At 37.9% G+C, this 26,479-nt stretch overlaps 2 long non-coding RNA genes across 4 annotated transcripts in view; one reads left to right on the forward strand and one right to left on the reverse strand.

Annotated features, from left to right (window-relative positions):
• LOC147872822 (uncharacterized) overlaps positions 1-14,867 on the forward strand; it is a 42,073-nt gene extending 27,206 nt beyond the window's left edge. The window contains exon 2 of the long non-coding RNA XR_015537018.1: positions 14,070-14,867. This is a non-coding gene — a long non-coding RNA (uncharacterized LOC147872822). The remainder of the gene's footprint in view (positions 1-14,069) is intronic.
• LOC110832028 (uncharacterized) overlaps positions 1-22,152 on the reverse strand; it is a 226,817-nt gene extending 204,665 nt beyond the window's left edge. For 2 of the 3 annotated variants that reach the window (XR_015537017.1, XR_015537016.1), the window contains exon 1: positions 21,674-22,150. This is a non-coding gene — a long non-coding RNA (uncharacterized LOC110832028). Of the gene's footprint in view, positions 1-21,673 lie in introns of all 3 variants that reach the window. The other variant, XR_002543800.2, reaches the window with a different exon arrangement.
• Positions 22,153-26,479: the final 4,327 nt, after the last annotated feature.

The following is a 26,479-nucleotide window of genomic DNA, read 5'->3' on the forward strand; positions in this document are numbered from 1 at the left end:
CTGTCAAAACACAAGGTGCATCACATGAAAATATTTGGAGAGCCAGTCAATAACTCAGTCAGCGGTTTTATTTAACGAGTATCAGAACCATTCGCCGTTTGTATTACACATTTTAAGAAGTGATAGGTTAGACGTCCAAAGTTAAAAACTTATAGGATAGTGGTAACTATATGTACCACATGCTTTAACGTTCAGTAACTCGGTTTCTATGTCACATAGTGCGTTTATGGGTTTCACTTTGTTTTCGGAATAAATGCCAACAATTTTCATAAATATATCTCTGGATGTAGGAGCCAAATCTAAAACTTCTTGACGATGGTGAAGAGTCAGTTGAATAAAAATTTTCTTGGATATTATCCATCGTCTAGTAAATATAAAACGTAAAACGACGTTTCGGAGATGGGACTCTATCTCCGTCTTCAGGTTCATACACAGTTGGGCCCACTAGATAAAGCTAATCCCTATCTCCGGAGATAGGGATTAGTCCCAACTCCGAAACGTCGTTTTACGTTTTATATTTACTAGACGATGGATAATATCCAAGAAAATGTTTATTCAATTGTCTCTTTATATGTTATATTATTTACGATTTATGTATGTGTTATGCATGACTGAACAGTTTCTCAGTAATGACATTACATTGCAAAACGTTATACTTCACAAGAACTGATACTATTAGGCAGCTTTTAGAAAGATCTAGAGGAGATGAAGGTAAGGGATACAAGAGAAGGAATAAAGCTGATATTGAATGAAGAAACGAAATAATTCTCCCAGTGGATAACATTGGGAATTCTTCACTGGTTATTACATATACAATTGGGTTACATATTTTCTCATGAAGATCCAAACAAATAAACTCGGACTGACACGATAATTGTCGTACACGAAATTAGGAAACGTATATCAAAGATGTTCAGTTTCTACCGACTATACTTTTAAAAAGTTTGCTATAAAGTAAATTCAGTTTAGATGGCATAATTATAGAAAAGAAAGAAAACATGTGTACGAAATATAACATATGAAACTGTTTCAACAACCAAGTAATGAAATATTTTGGGAAGAACGGAAGAAAACAAAATATAACTGAAGGAATTGAAATTTGTTTAATCAATATGCGGAACGAAGAGGCCTATGTTAAATAATAAAGACGTTAAATCGTGTGACTAGAACAGCTGCTCATTTGTTTCAGCTGCCAGATGCAGATTTAATCCGATGTTACGGCGATCAGTTAGAGTTTACTGCAGGTATAAAATGAAGTCGTTCCAGAAAGATTCTTAATACTTCCGGCCGGACACGTTTCAGGAAGTAAAAATCAGCCTCGATAATTATTTTGTACTTGTTTAAAACATTCATAGCGTATGTATTTAACAAGTTGGAGCGTTGATAAGACGTATTTTAACACTAGTTGGCATTTCTGTGTCGTATATGAAAAGTCCCGGGTCCGAATCTACACCCAGAACCTAATGTGATTTTTGAGATTCGCCGCTGAATTATTGTTACGTAGAGAAATAATTTTACACATTCCTAGAAAATGTACAAAAATGTTCAGATGAGAAGTTATGATAAAAACAATAACGTATTTTTTTATATACGCCAACAAACACCGCGATATACAATATGCATATAATTTAAAAAATACGCCGTAACGCTTCGACTGGATTCACATAATAAAAAAATAATTGTATAACTAAAAATTCCCTTCTTCCCACCTTTCAACCTGAAAACGGAAGCAGATCCAGCTTCCGAAACGTAACGTTCCTTTTCAAAATATCACAGTTATCAAGTTAGCAGTAACACGTGCTGACACAAGGTGCTTAAAAATGTAGCAGATGAAACTTTATATTCTACAACTTCCAATTATGGTGCACAAGATTGGTACAACTTGAAATAAAATAACTTATGTTACAGGAAGTACTGACCGAAAAAAATCAAAGTGCCACGCTTTCCGGATGTTTGAACAAATTTACACACTTGTAAAAAATAACTAGCCTAGTTGTTGCGTTGTTACTATGTATGAATACATTATCTACCTCCTACATTATTCGGCTGTTTAACAAGAATATCTTTCATTCCTGCTAGAACACTGACTCAACCCTTTCAACAGAAACCTGGATGGAATAATTTTATAAAATATGAAACATTGAGCCTTTATAAGTCACTGTGGAAATGTTAAAAATTTTATAACCAATAGCATTGAATGACATCGGCTTGAAAGTTACAGAAATAATACTTAATGCGCGCTACATGCCGCGCCCATCTCATCCACTATGCTGTGTAATATACACCATTTTCAAATCTGTCATTTGCAATTTGGTCATCAGATTAACTATCGTGTTCATACATCACAAGTACAAATCTAGTGGCTTAAAGCTAACATAAATACACACATAATATTGAACAATATCACAAATTATTTTCATTGATTCAACTGGGGTAAATGTGAAAGGAAATCGCTGTGGTCTAATTTAACGAATTTCAGTCATAGACTGAGGAAAACAACGGAAAATCTCTGTCAGGGTAGCCGAATCGAGGCTAAGATTTGAACTAGAGACGTCAGAAGTTCAGGGCAAGAGTGCCAGTCACTCCACCACGGCGTTTATGAGACTGGCAAGATGCTGAACCCGGGACCACTTGCAAAATATCACGCGCACTGGTCCTGAAGACATTTTACATATATTACCCTACAATAACAGTACCCACATTTATGTCGCAACGACTGTACAGAGGTGTTTAAATTCGTGATACCGCGAGCGGAAAAAAAGTTTCTGTCCTCGGTTTTCGCCTCTGGAACAGTAATGGAGAGTGTCGGGGGACAACCTGGCTCAATGATGTATGCCACGCAGTCAAGTATGCGCATGTAAGCTTGCCCCCCTGAGAGCTCGGAACCTGGGTTCCTCTTTTTATCAGTGTAAAAATGACTCAAGTTGTCAGTTTTCATCTGCATGGCGTTAGTCGGGCAAACGCGACAAATCCAGTGTAACCAAAAAAACTCATTAGTCAAGGCGTTTTTGGATAACTTCGAATCAACTCAAGAATGCCCCAACTTCATTGTTCCCGATGTTTGAACCCGATACTCGTCCCTATCCGGAGTAACTCCCTTCTTCAGAAGCAAATAGTCGCTCAGATGGTCCAGGAATTCAAGGCGTTTATTGGAGCCCAAAGTTTCGTCACCTTGTTCTCAAAATCCCAGTGTTATCAGGTAACCTTCTTAAGAAGCTAATATTCGTTAAGCTGGACTTCATAATGATAAGTGTTGTGTCTTCTTTGCGATATGGACTAAATTCTTAAAAATTAATATTAAATAATACATTCGGTTTAATAGGGTTAAATGTTCGTTTTATTTGCCGTGAAAACAGCGCACGTCATTCTTATATTCTAAGTGCAACCTGGTGGAAATAAAGAGTAACTTAATCCCTTGTTGAATCCAGTTCTTATTTGTATTCGTTGAGAGACCTGGATAGAGTCATCCATAAATTTTATAAGCGCGGAGAATGTCAGCAGATATAACCACACCACGAGGTGATAATAACTGATGATCAAGACATTCTTGTATTATTGTAAGACGTGGAATTATGTTCATCGTGCCAAGCATTGCAATGTCCCCTACAGTGTGTCCCCACGATCAGTGCCGCAAAATGGCGGGAGCTGGACCCTAGGGCCGGGACCAAGTTAAAGCCCTTCTTGCTAGGACAGAGTGGCTTCACCAATATTACTGGAGTAATGAACCCAAGGAAAATTAATTGGTCGAAATATGTAGCACGCATGAGGAAGATAACGTAGACAACTTTTATAGATAAACCTGACAAGAATATACTACTTCGGAGATATAGGATTTGACGAAAGGATAATATTAAAAATGTATCTTAAATAAATATGTTATGAAGTTGTAGACTGGATTCAATTGTTTCAGGTTAGGTTTAGGACGGAGGGCTCGTTTGTGAACATGCTAACGAACCTCCTCGTTTTATAAAAGGCAGAAATTCTTGAAAAATGAAAGAAAATTGTTTACTCAAATAGAACTTGGCTCCATGGACTTATTTATTAAGGCGGCTGGTCTTCTTTCAAGCTACCATCCACTCAGATAATTTGCCTGTTTGCCTGAATAACCGATATCCTAGTACAGAACCGAACCGTGTACCTCCCTAATATCAGTCCGCGACATTAATACACCACGCTTATAAACAACATTTTCGGTATTATATAGGCGAATAGCAGTGTGACACTTTATCTGCTATGAATGTCATTGGTAACGAAAATTCGTCTAAATTATGGGCTATATAGGCCACTGCTACATTTTTCTGCTGAATAATTTAGTCTCTTGTCCAGTTTGCTTACCCAAGCAAGGCCATTTATTTCCGTTTATTTATTCTGTTATGGCTCTGACCAAGTTTTATTATCAGGAGCAAACCTGTTACAAGTGATCTAAGCTTCTGTTAACTGAATAAATTTTTCGTGTTTCCGATTATACAGAATCCATAATTTTAGATCTCTGTGGCGGAGAACAGCAATCTTCTGGGACACTGCGGCGTATAGTCTGGTGAAAATTGACTGAACCTTCACTGGTGCTTCCTTTTACCACCATCAGAACAATGATCTGACACGTGGGTGGATTTATACCAGACTACACGGCGCAACATCCAAGAAGATAGCCATCTTGGTACTCACTGCCGTGAGAACCTCAAATCCCACTTATCATACATAGTGATAGCCATTCGAAGTCTCACACTTTATTCAGTTGATAAACCATCGTTAAACAAAGGAACCTAAACACGTCTCATGTATTAATATCGTGTAGTTGTGATATGCAACCCGGTTGTCAGATGATACACTGCTTTGTAATGGCCTATTAAGTATACGCTACAGTCAAATTAAATTTCGTCAGAAGCAATGTAGATCTGATTTCGAAAATGTACATCAGATCATTTTGATGTGAGGCAGTTGTCTCTTCTTCAACTCAGCGATCTCTAACTTGATGGTAAATGGGTGAGACAAAATGCTGGGTTCTGCGACACAAAACTTAAGCTCGTAATGACGGGTGTTTGAAGAAAAGTAACTAACTACAAAGTGACAATTATCGAATTGAGCCTCACATTTCCAATTCCACGTCACAGTTTTCACGTACAGCCTAATCACAAAGACTGCATCGTCGTAAAGAGAATGGTCTTTAATTACATGTCACAAAAATAGTAAGGGTTGCATTAAAATATTTGTTACTACTAATTAGGCTTAATAAGAAGATCTGGTAAGAAAGAGATGAAGTACAGTCTCTCTCCTGCGAATCTAACTGAGCCTACAGTGTCCTTCTTCACTCTCTTCATGTACGTTTCGATTAATACCCCAAAATAAGGCACAGTCGCCTCTTTCCACATGTCTACCAACTGATATTCAATGACGATTTTCTCATCACATTTAACACTCTATAACCTCTGCAGATGAAACAATTAAATTAAATAACAACACTCAAGTCATATCCTCCCCTACCTTTCAAATGTATATTTTTTGTTTTGTGACAGAAAAGACGACAAATTCAGTTTCCTGTCAACGAGCAAACTTTATCTACAATACAGAATTATATATCTTGTTCTCTGCTGCAGAACAAATCTCGTTTTAAGTAACATGTTTCAGGAACCTCTTGTGATTAAAAAAAACGAACCTGTATTCTTAAAGAAAAGCCTATAAAATGCTTACATGCCATGATTAAACGCGCTGCTTCCACTGGTATATGAAAATTTGTCAAACTCCTTTATACGACTTCATAGAGCCAACAGTTGGAATGATTTGCAAACCGGTACCCAAACAGCAATAAGAATGTGACCACAGTAAAACATTACATTAGAAGCAGCAGTTACTGGTATAAAAATAATGAGCACACACATGAGGTACAAATGTAAACAGGAGGGTACAGGATACTGGGTAAACGTGGTGAAAGCGACCGAGCCAGTAACTCGCATTTAGAAGTCCCTTGATTGAATCTCGGCCGGTCACAGTGGCCGTTCGGTCTGAGACTTGGGTTCGAATCCCACTCAAGGCATGGATGTTTATCCGTGTCTTTCTGCGTTGTGCTGTCCTGTGTACAGGTAGAGGCCTTGCGACGGGGACTCCTAACAAATGGCTAAATAGATTAAGTGACCTCAAAAAGAGACGGCCAACACCCACACTGAGTTTTAGAGTCAGAGATGAGATTAGAGATTAAATATCATTTTCAATTCAGTCTCCTGTTCTCCAAATGAATGATGTGAAGTTACCTTAATTCTGAATAAATCTGATCAACATGAAAGTAGGAAAAATACTCTCCAGTTTTTATTTAAAATATTCCAGACCGTACGTCTATTTAAGCTAGAAAAATATATAACTCATTTTCATTAATAACATAAAATACTACCAAATGCACATGTTCATAAATCACTAACGATTTCCGGTTTTCCATGTTACCAAATTCATTTTTAGATTAAACCGATCTTTCAACGAAGCTCAAATCAAATTTCAATTTTGATAGAAAAAAAGAATCATGGTATAAAAAATGATATATAATCAAATCCAAGGAGCAGAGTCCTTATTCAGAAGATAATGATAGCAAAAATGCGGTATAGACTAAGTCCTGCAAATTAATAAACCATTTGTTAGAATACTTAAATCTCGCTCAATGAGATACAGAAGAAGTTAATCCTTTTGTTAATTTTCAATTTGAAACTTACAGGACTTGACACATTGAGCTTTTCATTGGTCCACATTTATGCACTAAATTAAACCTTACGGATGCTCGTAATTCCACACTGTCTTTGTTTCTTACAATGAGAACCCCGCCAATCAGTATCTTGAATCCTTCGGGTACGTCACTTTTATTAGGATAAAACAGAATATTTTGTGTGTGACTGTACCACCAGAACGTGCGGGAAATGAGTGTGTATATTAAATTTTTGTCACATCGTATATTTTATAGCCGGTTCCCATAAAACCAAGCGACATTTTTTCCAGCAAGAAATTGTTGGGAGTGCCAGTAGCAAGTAACAACTGTTGCCTGGTTACCAAAACCTGTTGTAGGCCTATTCCAAATTCAGAAGGCACCGAAATGGTAACCTGCATCCATGGTCTTAACACACGACAATGGTAATACAACATCAGTGTTATATATGAACGAATTGACGGTGGGCTGAATAAGTTGCTCTGTTTAGAAGAAAATGAGTGGTTATAAAATCATGGTTTGCGAACCTTTTGGAAAGAAACTACTTTAAAAACCGGAAAAGAAGATCAGAGGACAACAAAAATGCCCCCCTTCCTCCAACCGTACACAAATTCCTCAAATGCCCAACATCGCCACTTTAGCTATGAAGACGGAGGCAATAAGTTTCAGAGAAACTACCGACGTGGCTCCAAAGCCCAGAACAACATCATAAATAAGAAATTAGTTTCTAAAATGGAAAACAAACAGCATTCTACAGATAAGAACATGACCCAGGCACGCAGATGTAAAAGTTCATCTAAAGCTGTGGACTACATATTACGAGACACAAAAAATCCTTTTTAAAAAATGGAGTCAGGAGCAGCTTGATTGTCTTCAGCAGGTGACAATTCCGGCTCTCACTCTGTTAAGCCATAATTCAAAGAGAAATCTAGCCAGTGGTAATGAGCTCGCATTGTCATCACCTGGTGGTCCACGCAGCCTCCGGCCACTGAGTCAGATTGTGGCGCGCGATCAAGGACCGGAGATTCAGTTATGTTAACAGCTCGTAGGCCCTCATGAACGAAAATAACGTTTCTTTAAGCTGAGCTGCTTTATGCACCTCGATTTAAGTGATTTCTGAGATTAAAGAGTGCAGGCTTCAAGGTGTGCACCATCACTGCTTTGTAATTCAAGATTTTGAGACGAACGACTTGAGCCTACTTTTCAACAAATGTTAGGGTTACATAACGAGGCGTGAGATGGGCAGGTCCTGCAGCATGCAATGAACAGAAGAGAAAGTCCAGTTTGAAAACCTAACCAGCAGTTAAAATAGCAGCATTAAACTGAATCTTGGAGGAATAGGACGTGAGGGCGCAGATTGGATTCATCTGGCTCATGACAGGGATCAGGTTCTTGTGAACACTGTAGAGAATCTTACGGCTACACAAAACCGATTATTCCCTGACTAGTTTAATGTAATCGATACAGAATTATCACTGAGCTCCTTTAAATAAATACACAAATAAAAATTACCGATAATTTACCACGAAATAATTTTTTCTAGATGATTCGTAGAGATTTTGAAGGATCTGAAGTTAAATGTGTTGGGGGGGGGGGGGGAGACGGAAAAGACTAAGGTCCACTACACAGCCCTTATGCCTCACGTACCCTCAGCAACTGATACAGTGTCGTTAAGGAACACAGGGCAATAAATTAAACATTGGGGCAGGATCTACGGTTGGAGTCGAACAACAGACTCCCTCGTTCTGTCAACGCGACATCCAACTGTCCTTCTTCCATTCCGTCACTCACCCGAGATACTCTTCATCACGAACAGCTGTTACTTTTGTATGAATACAGCTTTTGTTTTCTGGGAATAAAAGAAAAAATTGTTTGATGCTTTCAAAAAACCCAGTCTGATGTTTGTAAGGAGAAAAAGCGGGTGATGGACGCCAGCATTCCACCTGCCTGCCAGCCGTAACAAATTCGAGTGCTGTGTACCACGCTCGCTTTACTTCGACTGCTTCTCCGGTCGCGTCGATATTTACATTCTACAGATTTGTTTGACTTTGCGGTATAAACACGGCGTGCATAAAATGAACGCACGATGTCGAGTCCTTTCTGTTTATCCATCTGTCGGAACGCCTCAACTTCAGAATTACTGAACAAATTGTGATTAAACCTCGTTCGAATATTTATTTATTTATAATTTATTTAATGACGCTTGTTCAGTAGCTCAGACAGCGTCGAGTAGTGAACAACAAATTGGAATCAATGTGGAAGGAAGGGTTCGTGGCCTAATTTAGGGTATTATTCCGGCATTTGTCTGCATAGAAGGCCTCCATACCGAAATTTTATCCAGGGATCTCCCAAATACGAAGTAGCAGTGCTAACAATTCGACCAAGACGTTCAGTTCGAATAATAGAATGTTATTCCAATAGTGAAATATTCTTTCTAATACAGGATTTATAAGACTCAAAAATAAGAGCTTAGGAAAATGTTTTAATTTAAGAAAGAATTAACATTGGGACGAAAATAATCACACAATGAGGAGCTTCATAATTAGTACTGTTTATTATTAGGATTATGAATTCAATTAGGATTGTACGAACAAGGCATGTAGCACGCATAGCTGAGGTAAGAAAAATATACTTTTAGACGGAACACCTGAAGGAAAATGATCACTTTAGAGACCTAGAGCGAATAATATTAAAGCAGATCTTAGGAAGGTGGGATGTGAGATTTGGGAATGGATTCAGGGTAAGGTTTGGTAGCTGGTACTTGTAAACACAATAATAAATATCTGCGTTCCATAAAAGACGGGAAATTTCTATAGTAACTGAAGGATTACCTTCTCATATTTTCTGCTCCATGAAGTTACTTATGTACAAAGCTCACATCAAATTTTGTTGATATTTCTTTAAGTAACGTCTCGTGAAAAATTGTATACAGGTACAAAACATAAATATCTGCACGATGTACAAAGTTTACTTGAAATATTTCTCGACATGGTAAATATTTAACAAACTTCAAATAAATTATTTATGGCTACGCTGTATATACGAGGTGTCACTAGGTTTAACACAACAGCTCAGTACCAGTAATAAACGAATACCATGGGAAATGAGGTATTAGTTCTGAAAATCTTATACAAGCCTTAAATTTACATCAATAAGACATTGCGAAAGCACCTAATGTCCGGTATGTTGGTTATTGAACGACGCTGTGCAGACTTCAAGCGTCACTTTTTGTTCAAATAGATGAGTACGTTACGTACAGTGATCGAGAAAGATCGGACAAAAAATGGCGGACAACTGTTCCAGAATACTGCCACAAATTGAATCATGATGAGATGAGATATAAGGTTTGTGTTGTCGCAGCAATGAATCTTGGATTTCAGTACTACTAAAAAGATCATTGTTCTATTATCAATTAATTTCTTAACATTAGTATTCACTTATCGGTCATCTGTTAATCAACTAGCTTATTGTACTTAAGTTATTACACTTACCGCTCATTTCTTATTTATTAACCAGTTAATTAACATATTCCATTCTTCGCGCATTGCACCCGCTAATTACATATTCAAGCACTGTTAAAGCAATTAATGTGCTTGATACCAAGGGCTTCCGCAACAATAATGCGTTCAGACACAATACCTCGTTTTACACAAAGGCAAAATTCCCTGATACGTCATATTCAAAAACACACTCATGCCTTACAAAATAACTTTCCTCTTTCTTAATTTCACATAATCACATGTGATTACTGAGCAAACAATCCCATGGCACAGAAAAAAATCTTGAAAACTTATATTATTTTAAGTTAATAAAGAAATTCCCTGCTTTTATAGAAACTGAATGCTCATTACCGTGTACATCAAAGCTCGTCATTCTTCCAAGAACATTTTTAATATTATCTTCCCACACACGCCTAGTTCTCCGAAGTTATCCCTTATCCTAGAAGTAGTCCAATCGATATTGTACAGAGCCACGCATTTTTTATTTATTAGATTTTTTGGATACGGCAATGAACACACGGGCTCGGTACAATGAAAGTACTTTCTTAAACATCCAAGTAACTGTCAGGTCTTAAGATATTTTGCCAATTTAATTTCTAATAAATTTCGAAAATGTGTCATTACAGTTACGCTATGGAGGTAATGAACACGTCTACTTGTATTAATAACACTACTTCCTATGACTGGAACCCCTGCACGTTAGACTGCACACACGTTGCCTCACAGCACAGTAATTAGCGCTGCGTTTAAATTATCGTCTGACGATGGACGCAGCAAGGACCTCTGAAACGCCGGTAAACATCTACCAGACAACATGGTGCAACAACCCAGAACACAGCCGTCATAAGACGATTCACACTTTTCAGGTCCGGGTCAGGACCAATATCGACTAAAATAAATGGATTTATGAAGCGAAGATGTGGATTTCGTATGATTCTCTCTGAAAGCAGCGATAGCCAGCTGATCAATTTAACGGTGAAATGTTGTGTTTTCTTTGCGGTACGGACTAAATTCTTATGAGCCGGGATAGCGCAGTCACTACTCCCCCCTACCCTATTTCTTACCCCATCCTGTCTCCTAAATCCCCTGTCCTCACTAAACTTATTCATACCAGAAGGACGAGCGGGCACTGCCTGGGAACCTTCGTAGCCCACAACCAACTTTATACCCCTCCCCCATTTATAACAGTAGTGCCTATCGCTACTCCCCCCACTTTCTCTCTTCTCTCTCTCTCTCTCTCAGTATAGTGACTAGCTACGGGCTGGACGACCGGGGTTCGATCCCCGACGGGGGCAGAGGATTTTTCCTCTAGCCTCTGCGTCCAGACTGGCTCTGGGGCCCACCCAGCCTCCTCTACAATGGGTACCGGGATCCTTTCCCGGGGGTAAATCCGGCCGGGGCGTGATGCTGACCACTCACCCCAATCTAGTGCCGGGGTCAAGGAAGAGAGGAGCTATACCTCCACTCACCCCAAACGCCTACATGGCGTATAGTGGGACAAACTTTACTTTACTTTTTACGGACTAAATTCTTAAATATTATTCAGAGTAGCTCAGGCTTCAAAGCCCGTCACTGAACATGACCCTGAGCTTCAGCCATCCGTCTGCTGTCCTCCCATGATCCATTCTAATGTTATCCTCACAGCTTCTAGGTGTTTCAAGTGACCTTGATTACCTTAACCATACGAAATAGCCAGCAGGCTATAATCTATATTTTGAAGTTCTTTGTTAAGTAATTTTCTTTAATTTTCAACTAATTCAATAAACAGACACAAAACAGCAGGGAAGTGAAATATTTCTTTCAATTTTTGTTCAGGCGAATTGAATTGGTTCCAAGCCTTTCATTCTGTTCGTTCTGGGAAGGCAACATTCAAGAAGAAGTAAATATCTATTATAACGAGGCAATTTCTCCTCTAATTTGAAAGTATCATTCTTAAGCTATATCCACAAGCATCGCCTTCAAAGCAGGAACAAAAAGAAGTGGTATGCGAACAAAAACCACAGAAAATACAAACATGGAAGCCCGTGTAAGTACACGATGAAGGCTGTAGAGGTCACCATGTTACAGGAAACTTGTGAACCTTTGAACTAGCATGAACAAGTGGGAGCACGCAAATTTATGTCTAGCGCGTTTCATAATAGAAACGATTGATGGCTGACTAAGATACAATATCGCTGGTACAATAGGGCCTACTATGACAAATACTGTAGTTTCTGGAAATAAAACATTAGGAACAGCCGGTTATGGTGTGGACCATTTATGGGTTCCTAAGAATTGGACCTAATAGGTTCAATATATATTATAATGTCTATGTGAGTTTAACATTTATGCCTCAAGGTTTCTTCTCTTTATCCAGATGCCCCGTATTAACGTTTAGTCTCTTGTAGACTATTTAGGCAATAATCCTAGCCAAACAAAAGCAAATATCACAATTCAGCTGAATCACGGACTAGACGTAAGAAAAACAATGCCCAGAACAAGTTCAAGAGACAAAATACAATGATTTATTTACCACAGATTATTGGTAATGTTCATTAAATAACCCTCTAAAGCCAAGGTCATCTAAATAATATTTAAGAATTCAGTCCGTACCGCAAAGAAAACAGCACCGCCGTTACAAAGACCAACTTGTTAATCCTGCTTACAACGAGAATAAAACGAAACGCATAAATACAAAATGCTGAATTAGTGAGTGTTAAAGCAGCTGGTGCATATAGTTACCACTAGACTTTAAATGGTTACGCAATATAACGCCTCGTCTAAACTCAAATTAGCCTATTTAATAGCGTTACCCAAAAGTAACTTAATTATTCATTTCGTATTTTTATTGAATTCCGTATTTGGCAGTCAAGCAGGGTCAGATGGACTGGATACGTAGCAATCAGTGGGAATACTGAGAAATGCACGCTGATTCTCAGGGGAAAAGAAAACTTGAAAGATCTAAGAATGTATAGTAGAATAATATTAAAATGAATCTTAGAATACTAGCCTGTGAAGTGTAATGTGGATTACAGTGGAACAGTACAGGGTCTAATAAACATGATCCTGAAGCTTAGGTTCCCGTAAAAGTGGAATATTTCTTTACTAGATGAAAAACTATAAATCTTTCAAAAATGACCCTGCACAATTCAACGAGAAAATTTGACGGGGATAATGAAACGCGCTAAATGTACGTCGCATGTACATTACCACCCCCCCCTCTCTCTCTCTCTGAGTATCGTGTTTTATTTAGATTAAAACAGGTTCTATACATGCCCTTCCTTGAGAAAGTATCACCACGTAACAACTGTAAAGTCGCCAATTAATAAAAAAAAACAGATTGGAAAATTAGCTTCCACACATATCGGAGTGATGAAGAACCCTTGGAGCAAGATGAACTCCTTACAGTTGAACTTCACAATTAAATGCGAAAAACTTGTTAATAATTAGTTCTACGATACAATTCCTTGACGGAAAAGTGACACTCAGTTCGGTCTCTGCAAGCAACGAGAAACACACTAATATTTCTTATTATCGCACGCTTTGTGGGTTCAATGTACCCTTTCATTCACTGAGAGGTCCATTAACGTAAGCCCTTTTTACAGCACTACAGACATCCTATACTCGTAAGAGTGTCATAAGTAAACAATTACATGATTTCGGTAGAGTTATTCTGCAAAAAAAAAATAATGAACAACGGTCACTTTCAGCACCCCCTTTGGTCAGTTTACTTCGTGTGAAGAAAACGTCTGAGGCCCACAGCGTTTCAAAGTAAATTAAACTGTGGTTGAGCAATTTTAGTAACAATTAGTAACAAACCTTTGGATAACCACAAAGTTCTTTACTTATTAAACTGCCTGTTTATAATTTGATATTGCCTTCTTTATCAATATGTATTTTAATTACAGGAACAGACCCCCGAAGAAAGATTAACGGCCCCATGATGTACCAGATTCCTACTTTGGGTAACACTGCACAAAATGCTACATTCTAACATTTGGTAAAACGCCACAAACCCCTAAGAATATGTCAATTTCTGATTTCTTCTGTCTAAAATGGCCAGACCTGAAACAGTCCACGTATGCTAATCTATAATGATGTTGATGCTGAAGCTACATCAGAAAATTCTGAGTCATTCTGTGCATCTGTGTTGAGTTCACGATAACCACCAGCAAACAAAGAGAAGTCTGATTAGTTTCGCTTCGACTTACCACTTAAATACCTGGATGAAACCAGAACCATGACAAAAACAGTGACGCGAGAAAGAGTAAATGACTTCACAGTTTACCGAGAAGATGAGATGGGCGATCAAAGTTTTATGAAGGTACATCATAATTAAAATTTCAGCTCTTTTGTCTCCAGGTGTCTCCGGGCGACCTCTCAAATTCGGCACGAGACTTACAACACAGTGTTTATCGACATAATTTACACAGAAATATAGTTCGCTTCACGTACGGACCTTATTTTCAGAGCGTCCTTATGAATTCAATTAATAACATATTTTCGAAACTGTCTTTTTTGACTCAGTATTGCTGCAAGTTTTAAGCTTTTCCATCACTTATTTTACTTCCACGCTGCAGTAGAAACGTGTCTAAATGAACTTTATCATCTACACAAACATATTTTAGTTAGTATATTTTCTGCTTATTCAAAATGTATGATACAATTTAATTTTGGGGAGGATTAAAAAATGCTGATGAACATGATATTAATTATGTTTTAAGCACCCTGCGTTAGGTTAACTTCAAGTAGATTTCTGAGAAATGGCTCGTCGGAAAACAAGTTGGTACAGGGCAAATAGATATCCGATCTCGCTGCTTACATTTAACTATCGTTACAAAAATTTTGTCATCTACTCACCTACGATTCCACAACACGCCAAAACCCAGAAACACAGCAACAAATACAAACTACACCCACCAAATTTTACAAGGTTTAGGACTGTACCATGATTTTACAATACTTAAAATTTTACCTCCTCTCCAAACCTATTATTTCCTTCTGATCAGTAGCCACAAAGGGTAAAAGCGAAAAGTCAGGAAGACTAGTTTCTGTCTGATTGGCTCGGCGACGTTCAAATAGACGGCGACACAGTGGCAAGTAGCCGCGTCACAGCTGTGTCGTCTCTTAATTTCAATACGTCACGCAGTAGGATACCTCAAATGACTGGATTCCCGCCTTGACACTACACCAAGCATTTGTATTCAAGTCCAGAGCGAAAGTCGAAGAGGAACACGAGAGTGACCCATATTTAGTCACTTTTTAGAAGAGAAAAATTATTATCTGTGAGCTCAATTATATGAATTCTACGGAATATATCAAAACCTAGGGAATACGGCATAAATTTGAGCTAATGCAGGAAACATTAAATAAAATAAAAATTACATATCTTATTTAATCACTTATTCAACGACTTATATCTGAGTATTTGTCCTATCGGTAAGTTCACTAAGATTCAACGAGCAAAGAAGCATTCTGCAGGCGATTACACGAAGGAAAGCTAACTGGCTGGGACATATTATGAGAAGGAATGGATTAATGAGTGATATCACCGAAGGCCAGGTTGAAGGAAAGAGAGGACTAGGAAGAAGATTGATACAGCTAACCGACGACCTTAAACAAGGAAAGAAGATGACGTTCCAGGAATTAAAGCGAGAAGCCGAGAATAGGGACAACTGGAGAGCTCTTTTTGGGCAGAGCAATGGACCTGTCGTAAGACAGAACACTTAATAATAATAATAATAATAATAATAATAATAATAATAAAAGTTCACTAATTTTGTTAATTCAAATAATAGATTATGACATAAGTTGCTTTAACCTCAATAACTGTTTATACCAATCGAAGCCTTATGTGATCAGAATGCAGACTTCGAATCTCGCTAATATTATGGATGCTTATTTTACGTCATCATAAACCAGATTACTCTACATCAAGATTCAAAGCTATTTCAAATTACGAGCAACTATATACGTCTCCGAACGACTCAGACCTCTTTTTGTGTCGATGGAAGTAATAATTTATCGATTTCACGAGCGATGAACCATCACCGTTGTATGCTTTAAACCTGAAATTACAGCGTAAAAGCAGGTGTGACAACGAAACAGTTTATAGCAAACCATGGCTGGTAATAGAGTCTCGTAGCAGCGATACAGTCTCACGGCGAGTCCTTAGTTCGAATGTAAAGTTATGATCGCTGTTCTAACCAACGACTCTTGAAGTAGCACATTGCTTACATGTACACTAAATCCTCGTCTTTGCAAGTCTTTGGCAAGTGAAAACGAATTTCTCATTAATGAAACGCATAAGCCTATGATGAACTACGTTGCTGATAGATGGTACTATATTTTGAGCCAGCTGAAACCAGCCCACGCACTCAGAGGACAGCGGAAAATAGAGGCAGATACCGGTTAAATTTAAAGGGTTGGACGTGATTCCATGAAATGAGATACAACTGTTTTAATTTCTGATACAAAATTATGTTTAATCCAGGTACTTGAGGGTGGTTGGAGGGGGTATAGCAGAGGCTGGAGTTACAGTGAGGGCTGTAGCAAGGACTTACAGATCTCAGTTATTCAGAATTAAATAACACAATCATGTCTATCAGAATCGGCCCTTCTATGATGAAGTTTTAGTTTTGTTCACAAGACACGGATTTATAAGAAAATACATTTTATGATAAACGGTATTATGCAGTCCTACTAGTTTTTATTTACGAAGAATTTAAGAGAGGACTAAATTGGATAATAGTTCCTACAATTAAGTTTAGAATCTTTCATGATGTCATCTCTATTTTTTTTTAAAAAAAACTAAATATTAAAATTTACAGAGCTTTATCAACACTGTTGTTGCATGGGATAGAAAGGGTGTCTTACCATAATAGAAGAAAGTGGACTGCCTCGTTTAGCCTTTACCTTACTAGGGGACCGTATTAGTGGTAATTGTTGCTGTTAACAGCTTCAATGAAGTATTCCTATTTCACAAATTCTTTACAGGCCTGACATCTGTCCCGTGGATCCGAACTACGTCGGCTATAGCGTATAAGATACAAAATGTAGTTACTAGAGAGCAGCACAAACTCTAAGCGGGTTTCAAGTTTATGGACAACAGGTAGCAGAACAGTCTACCTTCAGTATCTTTCCACTTGTTGTTGCCGCCAAAGTGTTTATTTTCAAACAAAATTATAATCCCTCTTTTCATTCTAACAGGACGGGTCATCTCAGTGGGTTCAATTTCCAGCAGAAGCAGGCGTACACTTAGCCACCATGTCCAAACACTTCTGATGCCCACTTAACATCACATCTAAAGGCGCACCAGACCATGATTTTCACCACTCGCCGACATTATGAATGTATGGAGCTTCACCTACATGCACCCCGCCTAAGCACACGGAACCAAGGATTAAAGAGGGGGGGTGATAAATTACGGCAGAAGTTGCAATTCTCTAAAGTTCTGTAGCTTGAGTTCAAAAAATTTGGCGGGAATATTTGTGTGAAAAAGAAAACTTGGAAGACCTGGACGCCGACGACAGGGAATTATTTTTCTGGTATGGAAAACTGCTTTTGCGAAGTTGATCACCCCCCCACATACGTCACACTCCATGGTCATAAATGTTGGTCATTTATACTTCGTAACGAACACGACATCAACAAACGCCTCAACCAAACGTGGTTTGTACCAATTAGATCAATTTCTTGTAAAATAGAATAAATCGTAAAATTAGTACATTGTACAACACAGTCCATTAAATGTAATTAATTTCTACGATTTGTATCTGAAATTTTTTTTTAAAATGAGGGATATTAAATGACTGCCTGTCACAGTGGCCGCGCGGTTTGAGGCGTTGGCCTTGTGAGCTTGGGTGCTGGGACCGTGGGTTTGAATCTCACTCAAGACACTCCGTGACTTTCTGTATTTTTATGTCCTGTGCGCAGGAAGAGACCTTGCGAAGGGCTTATCACTCGTCCAAGGAGTCCAAAAAAAATGTAAATGAGTCCCGCTACACGTCATGTAAGTCTTGACCTCGGCACTAGATAGGAGTGAGTGGTCAGCATCACGCTCCGGCCGCGCTTTACCCATTGGATAGGAGGCTGGGTGGACCCCAGAGCCAATCTAGACGCAGAAGCTAGAGGGAAAAAAATCCTCTGCTTCCGTCGGGGATCGAACCCCAGTCGTCCAGCACGTAGCTAGTCACTAAACTGACTGACCTATACCGGCTCTACCAGATGTCTAAATAGATTAAAGAAAACTTCGAAAGGAGGATCCCTATGCTCCACATGGGAGCCAAAAGAGTATAAAGAAAGAAGTTATCTTTATTATTTCGAGCCCCAAAGTTTCTCACAGGCCAATACGAAATCGACATGACATTCGTAAAATTAGTATTTGAATTAAGTCATCGTTATCCATCACTTACTTAAGCTTTCAGTGATCTAATTATGAAGTATGGGGTGGAATATTTATCTACTGCAAACATTCGGAAATTTCATCTGGTAGCTTTGTTTGTTTAAGGGTAGATGAGGGTGTGTGTTTTGCCCGCAGATTGAATATCCTTCGAGAGACAATATATATCTTTGAAGCACAGCAAGGCATTTAAAATAAGGAAATCTAGCCATAAATACAGAGGCCATCCTACGTGTGGCACACACCAATTACAAAACCACGACCGTGGAAGCTATTCTAGATAAGAGAATGCACTTTACGATAACAATAGACTAGGAAAGAGGGCAGAAAGAACTCCAATACGAAAGGAAGAATTGAATCAATATTTAGGGCTGCTTGGTATCGCAGCAAAAGTCCGCTGTTGTCACAGGAAAGCGTTTTAAAAGCTTCATACAGATCAACATTGGAATTCGCCTATTAAGCCCATGGACAAGTGCTACAGAATCAGTGGTCATATTGAATTTAGTGCAAACCTCAGACACCTTTTTTTTTTGTTAAATTTTACTACATTTGCCTCTTTGACCATTTAAAGACCAATGTTTATTTAACTACGCCTTCTCGCCACGTATGTTGGTAGACACATAGCGAAGTTTCCTTACAGACGCTAATATTTTAAAGGATTGTAATCATTTAAAAAAAACATGAAATAACATTTTAAGACAGAAAATATTAATTTTGAATGAAGTTTCTTAACTTAAAGGCCAATTTCCTTCCGAAAAGAGGACGGTAAGATTGATACAGACCGTCATTTGTTTATCTCGGGACATAAAATTAATCAAGAAAATGTTATATGTTTTAGTAAGTGCATGAAGTTCAGTCGAGCTTGTTTAATATCAGATCCACCTCCCTCCACCTGTCAATGTGCTTCAGAACTGTCACGCTTAGTGGAATAAGAGGGTCTACGTAATCGAGATGTCTCATTGAGGCACTGCGCACTCCGCATTCGGCGTCCCCGTGCCATGACATGAGATCTGAAGCACTGGGCAAACATACCGACTGCAAGACAACAACAATTATAGTAGGCCACACTGATTGATAGTACTATGGGGAATGTACCTGAAGAGGGCATTTGGTGAACCTAGTCACTGCTTGCTTGTGACATAGACACATTCACCAAAGATGTGACAAAATAAGACACCAACCTCAAACAGCAGTCTTTGTCGATCATAGTGAAAGTAAAGTAAAGTTTGTCCCGCTATGCGCCATGTAGGCGTTTGGGGTGAGAGGAGGTATAGCTCCTCTCTTCCTTGACCTCGGCACTAGATGGGGGTGAGTGGTCAGCATCACGCCCCGGCCGGCTTTACCCCCGGGAAAGGACCCCGGTACCCATTGTAGAGGAGGCTGGGTGGGCCCCAGAGCCAATGTAGACGCAGAAGCTAGAGGAAAAAGAATCCTCTGCTTCCGTCGGGGATCGAACCCCAGTCGTCTAGCCCGTAGCTAGTCACTATATTGACTGAGCTATCCAGGCTCGTTGTCGTTCATAGTATTGAAAGAAATAATGAATTAATTAACCACAATAAATATCACCAAAATATGTTTATGTTCCTACATATAGAATTCACTTCAAACTGCCGACCTGGTAAGATGTCTCGTCCAATCCACTGTTCAGCTTTTGTTTATTTGTCACGAGAGACTCGTCTTTTTCGATCTGGAGTTTCTACTTGGTTACAAAGCTACGCAAAATGAGTGCATCAACGATCCAAGGCAAATGTAATTATTAACGTTAATGTACTATTTCAGGTTCTCACGTCGGCGATTATGGGATATTGCACTGGATTATTTTGTGGAAGATGACTGAAGTTATAGAGGTGCGTCGTACCTTCGTCGGACCTCAACGCCCTGATGATGGAGGCAGTACGTACCTCTGAAACGTCGGTCACATTCTGCGAGACAACATGATACAATATACCAGAAGACTGTCATCTTCATTAACTCTTTGTTTTGAATTGTAAGTATGTTCGACACAAGAAGTTTGATTTCTGTTCATTATGACGGGCCGTAAGCTATTTATCTTTGTAAATTTTGTTGTATTGAACATGAGACTATGAAGACGTATGGTGGTAATGTAAGTTAACACGTGTATATATTTAACCTCGGATTTAGCTAGAGAGTGGTTTGCTTCGACCCCAGTCTCTTAACCCCTGGGAAAGCAGTCCCTGCCCCATCGGATAAGATGTTAAACGTAATGGGGAAACAATAAACCCTGCTCTGTCAGGAATAAATAATATTTGTCTAGCCCCTATCAACTAGTTTCACTAACTTATGCCTTACCTATTATAATATAAAGTTTATTTGTAATTATTTTTAAAGACAGAAGCGAAATCATACAGGGAAGTTATTTAAGAAACCCCCTGTCGCGGAACGGCGGAAGGATACAATGCAAGAAAGTGAAGCGGCTGGGAAACGTGTCCACCTGCAAGCAGTGCGGGCAACGTTATTCAGAATGTTTTGTTTCAATCGTCAAGATACTGTGTCACCTATTTAGATAAACAAACAAATAATAATATTCTGCATTATCACAATTCTTCTTGTCAGGTAACGGTGGTTCTCAGAAGAACGTGTAAAGTGGCATTGGTTTACATGTGGAAAATTCCAACTCACGTACAACGCCATTAGGCCTACTGTTCAGGTCGTACTGAAACTGAAGTGAAAGTAACTTGGTAAAATTTTAATGTGCTATGCAAGTGAACGAAGACCTTCGGATTAATAGAACTCGGTCAAACAACGTGCATCGTTTCCTGAGAAAACTGTGTCAAACTCAACTGCATGAAGAAAATTAGTGCGGCAAGACTTGCCTACAGTTTCCACAAACATAAACGCCCGGACAACATCTTCACATCACTACTGGTAAGTTCCATATTATATTAATACTTACATATGACGGGAAAATGTAAAATAATGAACGCACATAATAATAAGTATTCCATACGGCCCCAAATCCCCCCAGCAGCCAACCACCAAGTTGCCAGCAAACACTTGCTTATTATATAGATGAAATATTGTGTATATATTGTAAATAGATGTTCAACTGAATCAATGAAAAGTATTTGTATATATAATTGTCGTACTCACCATTGCTGATACTCGGATAGGTGTGTCTTGTCATATATTTATGTCGTTTGTAAGGTTACGCTTCTCACATATACGTCACACCACACTACACTCTCACATTTATTTCCACATTTATTTCCACATTATAGTAACACTAAAGAAACACACAATTTGAAATCACAACACTAAAATCACATCACATCACATCACACTGCTGTATGTGTTCCACTTAAACGCGGGAATAAAACAAAGGAAACCAGTACCCGCCATGACGTAAATCGACTGTAGATTATCTCTAATATCGAAATAAAACATTACACTATCACCGAGCGCAAATTTATTGATTTACTAATAATAAAAGCAACAAAAAATAATAGCCGTTGGTGGATCGTCAATACGTAACATAAATTAGAGATGACACAATTTTTAAACACAGTAAACATCGCAAAGCAAAGTTGTCTCCCACTACCAGCTATTTCCAGTCACACGATGCTTCAACTTAGCTGATTGGTCAGTTGTAGCCTTGGTTTGGCGCGTCACGTGATTGCACTACGGAACTGTAAGGTACTACAGTCTGTTACTAAATGAGATAAACACTCAGCACGTGCGCTTATTTTTAGCATTACGAATTTCATATTAAAATACTGTTCTGTCCATGATGTTTATCAGCTGCAGCAAACATTGTGCCATTAAAATCTCAAACGGACGTAACATTTATTATTTTCGGACAGTTTCCTTTTAAATCAGGGACTATTTAACACTTTAGCCTAGTGGTAACCATATGCATCAGATTGTAACTCTGTATTTAATATTTGTGGGTTTTCACAGTTCTCAATGTAAAATTGGATTACGTCGTTAAAAGCATTAACCATCTGATTTTTAGTGGCAAAAAGTTCTGTCTTCGTTGAAGTACGGACTGATTTGTAAATATTATTTGGACGAGCTTTGGCATAAAATGTTTGAACTACTTGTTTCTGATTTATTATTGGGTTATTTAACGACGCTTTTCCAACCTCACATCTTTTTCTCAGAGTTTACTGATGGGAAATGATGAATTGAAAAATTCACGGAAGACAATAGTCGTAAGATATTGTAGGTGTGTCATATTGTGATTTTAATAGTATTAAAAATGTATTAAAATTGGCCGTCAATCACAATATAAGATAATTAAAAGATTAAAAGATAGTAAAAAACAAAAGACACAGAGATACAATAGAAAAATATCACATATATCGAACTTATAAACAAAACATATGCCTTAATGATAATAATATTTTGCTTAACAACCCCATTTTTAATGCACTCCAGTACCTTGACCCCAACCCTAACAAACCGCCTTTCACCCACTAACACCGCAGTCAATAACCAACCTCGCTCAAATACGATGTACTTCTGATCTCTCCTCTTACAAATTCGATATTACTTCTCTGGTAAGTTTATACGTTTACTTTCATTTATTTATTTATTTTGTTTTCTATATTCAATTTCATTAATGGTTTTGAATCCTTTAATTCACAGACCAATATACGCAACATTGGCATCGCTACGACAATGCAATTATATTAGGAACGTGTGACACAACAACGGATGATGATACAATATGAAGGACGAGAAAATGATAAAAAAAATGAAAATTAAAAATCATTAAAAATCAGTAATTCAGTTAAAAAGTTTATAACATAACACCTGATGACGGCTCTATGATAGCCGAAACATGTCGTAAATGTAAATCGAGTACTCTATACGGAACAAAAGATAATATTTTAATCTTTTAATTATCTTATATTGTGATTGACGGCCAATTTTAATATATTTTTAATACAATAGTCGTAGTTTACTTTAAGGTAATATCCCAAAATCACGAAAACGTAAATGAGCTTAATTCGTTTCCCGGCATTTATTTGAACCCTGGATGTTCCAGATACAAAACAAGAGTGTTTAATAAGGAATCTTAACAATTTCTTCTGTTTTTGTTTACTGATTTCAACTACGTCGGTGATTTTACCAGTCACTTACGCCCGTTTTGAACTGGATAGCTTCAGCCGAACCGTATGTGTGACACCCTCTCAGGGTGAGATAGTCGAGAGCTTTATTCGTAACCCCCACACTTCCCGTGATCAACCCTATCAGCTACCCTTGGCCGATTGCTCTGTAGTATGACTATGGGTCTTGAGGGGGTAACTTGGTATGACATCATCGCAAGGACAGCCAAGCATTTCAGATGAATTGAGGGGGAGGAATAGAGGTGAGGATGAGGTGTGTAAAAAGGTGATGGGAACAGTGAAAAGTGATCTTGCCAGAGTTTTTCTCTGGATATAAAGTGATAATAAGAAAACGCAACGAAGCAATATTTCGACCGTTCTGCCTACGAACTGAATAGAAATTTTTCAATACACGTGAAAAATTAGTGTCACGTTGAAAATAGCTGATGTAACAGTTCATCGTCCGAGGTTTTCTTAAAATAACTGTACTCATCTAAATGTTTCTTGAATTTCCTCAGTCACACTAAGCAAGTAACGGCATTGTGTCTTAAATTAGGCCATAACAACTTCCTTCAATATCCTTTAAAATTAGTTACTGATTCGACGCTACGTAATCTAAGATGTTTATGGTATTTTTAACTACTCCACATACAAATTGAAAAATCTGATGGAACTCTATTAATTTTAAGGGATATTTCACTTTATGTTCTCTTGAATGATCCTGTAATCTCTGTATCACTGCACCTACTTAACACTCACACATTGTTATTAGGGGCGTTTATAGTTAATTTTGTACCGTATTCCGACGTCGCTGAAACTTCTAGTAATAAACCCGTCGTCTGTGGTCTGAACTCTTTAACAAGTTTTCCAAAAAAGAAGACGACGACTTTCTTCTAAGTGACGTCACAGCTGGTGAAAGCCAGAAAAACTCATAGATGGCATCACATATGGTATGAAATAAAAATTAGGGTTGCTATGGGTTGTGTTACTCCAGATGTTACAATTGTTACATCTTTCGCGAAAGAAAGACGAGTTAGCAATTTTAATTTTCAAGCAAAGACAAGCTGCTTCAGCACGAAGTTGGTCTTTCATCAGTAAATATCACACTCTTTAGCACCTTGAGTTATAAGTTGGGGGTGTTTTATATTATGAACCAGTGTTTTATAACACGAGGCATTTTTTTTAGAAAATATATAAACTTCATGCAGAAAGAAGGGATATATTAGACCGACAAATATCATTTATGAAACTCGATGAACCACTTTTAATGCAGACAGTAATTTCCAAATTCCGTTGAAATCCGTTGGGGATTAAAACGTGTAGCGGGGTAGATATACACGATCTTCAAATTATGCTTTCATTATATTGAAAATGTGAAAAGGGCACCTCAAAGCCTGCTACCAAGGTCAATGAATACAGAATCTATCGCTTTTACAATTAAAAACAATTTGATTTCTCTACTTTGAAAAACTTCTTTTTCGTTCATCCTAATAGACAAAATACAAAATAATGCAACCTTGTACACTTCACAGTGTCTGATATGTTGTAATGAGTAAAAAGACAGTCGGGGGGGGGGGGAGAGAAGACAGGGGGATTTGAACAGAATGTTGAGTGTCTTCCTACTATATCGTTAAAAAGGGAAATTAATATGCAAAAACATGCATCGCGAACAAACCGTGTTTCAGCTTGTGGCGTGCCTTATTTGTTGTAATGATGTTGCTAAGCAACGCGCCGCAATCACAGTTCTATTGTTTCCACTTCCATCACGCAGAATTTACGTTCTACCTTTTTGGCAAATTCCCTATGAATACAGAGACCTAGGCAGACCTTCATTACGTTTATAAGATAAATTAAATTATTTGTTCTCACAGTTTTGAACGCTGTATCTTTCTTGGTTACAAACATTTTGGGAGGCAAGAATGAAGTCGTGTTCTCCGCACTATTTCCCTGGCTTTACAATGAAATCTGTTAATTTGGTCAGTTGTAACATGAAATTTAACTCCGTCTAACTCATATATAAAATAATTGTATTTTTGGAGACACAGTTGCGAGATAGAAACTTTGGATACAAATAAAATACAATATATTAATTTTTCATCATATTATATGTTAAAATAAGTGACAATCCCTTCAACATATAGCAAAGTCCAAACAAAGAAAAACAACAATGGAAATTCAAAAATTGTTTTCTTTTCCAGAAAGAACGTTCTGGGCTTTTAGAAGTGACGAAGCATATTAATCAACATTTCGAAATCAATGTTTTCTTTAAAAAAAATAAAAGTGAATGAATAATAGAAAGACAGAACTAACGTAACTTTCGAATAAGTTATTACAGTCTAAAAGTTTTTGTTTTACGTACTAAAGAATTTCCGGAATTGTGTAAGAATTGCATCTTCATTTCCAGAGATATACAGCTCCAGGTGGTCAGGGTTAGGTTTACGTTATCACATTTTATCCGGCCAACAACGTCTCGATTGCTTACCAAATAATGTTACTTGTCTTTGTATTGTATTTATGTATGTGAAACTTCTGACCTCAAGGAACGCTCCCTTATTTGTTTAAAGCCTTGAACACGAATTACGTCTAAATAATATTTAAAAATTAAATCTATACCTCAAAGTAAACGCAGAACTTCTTCATTACAGATACCAAGTGGTTAATGCTGTTTAAGGAATTAATCGATATTTACAGTAAAAACCACACGAAACCCATAAATGCTCTCTGTGTGCAAAATAAATATTTAATAATTGTTAAATTATGTGGTGTATATTTTTATCGTTGTGTTTTAAAGATGTAAACTACTCTTAGAATCCTCGTGATGGGATTTGAGGTTTTCACGGCGGTG

This window comes from Zootermopsis nevadensis, unplaced genomic scaffold (genome assembly GCF_977971745.1).
Source record: "Zootermopsis nevadensis isolate Lab colony 2312 unplaced genomic scaffold, Znev_1.0 Znev_ptg000024l, whole genome shotgun sequence".
Lineage (NCBI taxonomy): Eukaryota > Metazoa > Arthropoda > Insecta > Blattodea > Termopsidae > Zootermopsis > Zootermopsis nevadensis.